Source organism: Sitophilus oryzae, unplaced genomic scaffold, assembly GCF_002938485.1.
Source record: "Sitophilus oryzae breed Bouriz unplaced genomic scaffold, Soryzae_2.0 scaffold_1561_pilon_pilon, whole genome shotgun sequence".
NCBI lineage: Eukaryota > Metazoa > Arthropoda > Insecta > Coleoptera > Curculionidae > Sitophilus > Sitophilus oryzae.
Genome location: NW_022146238.1, coordinates 28,770 through 32,559, shown reverse-complemented (window position 1 = coordinate 32,559; position 3,790 = coordinate 28,770). Strand labels below are relative to the sequence as shown.

The window sequence follows — 3,790 nt, the reverse complement described above, 5'->3', positions numbered from 1 at the left end:
GACTGTATGATGAGTTATAATTCGTTATAATTCAAGAAAGGGGAACACAAAATAGATCTGTAACGTCGCGGTGATTAACTCCCCTCCTAAACATTCTACTCTATTACTGCCATTACTCGCTGACGAGTATTTGATACACATCAGAAGATGGTTACGCAAGGCGTTTCCTTTCATGAGCTTTTCTGTAACTGAAAAGCCCGATACGTGATGTTATCTCTCTTCAGCACTCCGGACATTCAAAAAGCTCATTGCTTTGTTGCCTCTTTACTTTTTGGTTGCCGCTGTTAACTGAGTTAGCAAATCCTCTAATAGCTCATACGGGAAGACCGCAGTATATTCTTTGATAACTATATGATGAAAAATGTTTTTTTGTTATTATCAAGATAAAAATATTTGTATAAAAAGTGCTGTTTGTACTTCATGGCGAAAATTGGTGTTTAATAAAACATTTAAGTGAATTTTTGAAAAGTTTTACATTTTTGAAGTGAAATATCTTTACGCGCACTGGGAGTAAAAATTCAAAGCCGTGACACACGAGATAGTAGTATAATTGCTTACAAATACGTAGTGACGCGACGTGTATTTGTGAGCAGTCCAGGTGATTATCAAAAATATTGATATTTTAACAAAATTGTATAAAGTGAATCAAATTATTTATTAATATTTTATTTTACGCGTATAAAACTATTTGTTACACGTAAAAAACTATTTGTTACAAACAATAAACTATTTTTTACGTGTAAAAAAACTATTTGTTACACGTGGAAAACTATTTTTTAGGCGTAAAAAATGCAACACTTTTAAAACTGCACTTTTTCAAACATATCCTTCAAATCGTTAAATTTATATACCGGGTGCGTCACAAAGTGGCTTACCCGTATAACTTTTTTATTTTTTCAGTTTAAAAACGAGATTTGGTATGTTAGTATATGACATATATTAGAATTGATTGACGTATTCAATTATTTTCGGTCACTTCCTGATACCTCGGAAATGCCTACAACTTTTGATTTTTTAAATGGTTCCCTCGGTATTTTTTACTTTATTCGATATAAAATAACATTCTGAATCGAATGACATATCATATGTCAACTTTTGACATTTTTGCATATGGTTTATTTGAAATTATAACTTGCGGTTCGTAACAAAAATTTGACTCGAAATACCAAGTGTGTGGTATCAAATTATTCGTAAAAAAATGCTTTTTCCAAATATGCTAATGAAATACCCTCATTCTATTTGAAAAAATTGAGATATGATTAAAAATACGACTTGAGCATTTTCTAACTGGCCAGGACAAGACACTAAAAACATTAGACGATCAAATCTATTTTTTCAAGGCTCTTTGATTAAGAATTAGTGTTTTTGACATAGCCATGGGACTCTGGATTAAATTTTAAAATACGATTTTTTATTAAGCGAGAATGTCAAAAGTTGACATATGATATGTCATTCTATTCAGAATGTCATTTTCTATTAAATAAATTAAAAAAATACCGAGGGTACCATTTAAAAATCAAAAGTTGTAGTCATTTCCGGTGAAACAGGAAGTGACCAAAAACAATTGAATACGTCAATCAATCCTAATTTATGTCATATACTAACATACCAAATCTCGTTTCTTTATCTGAAAATATAAAGAAGTTATAGGGGGTGAGCCACTTTTGAGACACACCTATCTGGTGCTCTTTTTTTATGAAATAAGTAACACTCATTTTCGTTTTCAGTAAAGCTACCAGCATCGAAATCGAGCAGCTCAACGCTCGCGTCGTCGAAGCCGAGACTCGTCTCAAGACCGAGGTCCAACGCATCAAGAAGAAGCTCCAGATCCAAATCACCGAATTGGAAATGTCCTTGACAGCGCCAACAAGACCAACATCAACTTGCAACAGACCATCAAGAAGCAATCGTTCCAACTGACCGAGATCCAGGCTCACTACGAGGAAATCCAGAGACAATTGCAAGTCACCTTGGATCAATTGAGCGTTGCCAGCAGGAGAGTACAGGCATTGACCGCTGAAGCCGAAGAAATTAGGCAACTATGAATCCGTAAGTAGATAAGAATCTATAGAACAAAGAGATTTTTGTAAAAGAAAAAAGTAAAGATTCAATCTAAATACTTAAAAACTTTTGTGGCGTGACGTTCATTGTTAAATAACACGCCATAACTTAAAAATCACTTTAAATATTGAAACATTTTTTTTATTTTGAAGATCGGATCTTTTTACAATATATTTAAATATGAAAAAATTGGATAAGGTTGTTTTTGTCCATTCAAAATTTTAAACAACCCATTTACTTTTTAGTGCATAGGAATTTTCAGCAATCGCGTAACTTTTTATTTATAAAGATTTTCACATACTGTCTGCGAAGAAAATATAGCAGAGATGTTAAGAAAGTTGTTGAAAAAACTACAATCAATTATTTCTAATAGATTTCAAAACATCGATTTCTGAATTCAGAGTTCTAATAGCGCGATCACTGTCGAACACCAACCCAATTCCACTTATTTTTACCAAAAATGCAAGTGTTTCTAACTTGCACTTAAAAATTTTCAAGCTATATGGAAAATTACAACGACTCGTTTATAAATAAACAAATAAAGTATCACGAGACGTAATTAAATCATGCAGCTGAACGCATGATGTACAACCTTTATTTTTTGTATCTGCTATATCCCCTTTCATGTCTCTTAGCAATGTGCACAGTTTCTCGGTTTATTTTCTACGTCTGGCAACGTGTTTACTGTTCTCTCTTTGTTCAGTACATTATAAACGCATTGTACTCCTTCTTACATATGGAAATCTCGACCCAAGACTAACCTTTGCTAGCCGTAGTATTAAAGCAAAATTTATTTAAAATACTTATTATTGATAAAAGTTTTTGTTTTGTTTTTCTTTAGTAGTGTAAGGAACTCTGACAATACTGAGGTTTCTTCTGTTGCTTTTTAATAATAATTTACACTTCTTCTTTATTAAATATTTTATTTAATAAATCTTTAATAATTAATTTAAAAGTAAACTTAGATATAAAAACCGCGAATAGGAACTGTCTGAATTAAGAACTAAAAGTAAAAAGATAGTAAAGAGCTACATCTTGGAACTGTTGTTATGAAGTGTTTTTTCTGGAGTGTTTTTGAAGTGTCCCCTGTCTCTTTTGTGACCGTGCTTTTATCAGAATTCCCTCTCCGAAAATCCACGAACGTACCTATTAAATCTTAATAAAAATTGGTAATGGGTTGCCAAGAGCCAAACATAATTATTTCCTAAATAAATAGAAATCATACTGAACAAGGAAAAGTTAATGTGACGCACAAAAAACTAATACTACACTTCGGAAGAAAAACTCCTACCACCGTATCTCCAGATTTGGAACAGCTCAACATACAGAAACAGGCATATTGAAACCATTAATTTGAAAATGGGTTGTTAAGTAAAAAGATTGAACGCTAATGGTATAAACAACTGTTCTTGGTATAAAATATGCAAAATTATTTTAATATAGAAGAACGCACATGTGTATAAGAGTTAAAACTAATAACTAAACATTTTCAGGCCCTCCGTGGAAAGAAACAAGCCGAACAACTTTTCGAAGACGCCAACACCCGCATCAACGAATTGAACGTGCTCAACGTCAACTTGCAGTCGGCCAAGAGCAAGATCGAACAGGAATTGTCCACCGTCGTTGCCGACTACGATGAAGTCACCAAGGAATTGAGAATCTCCGACGAACGCTACCAACGTGTCCAGGTACGATTTTTACCATTTACCTAATACTTCCATATTATAGA

General features: G+C 33.0%; 1 pseudogene; it reads left to right on the top strand.

Annotated features, from left to right (window-relative positions):
• The window catches only part of LOC115879045, a 46,706-nt pseudogene extending 42,916 nt beyond the window's left edge, over nt 1–3,790 (top strand).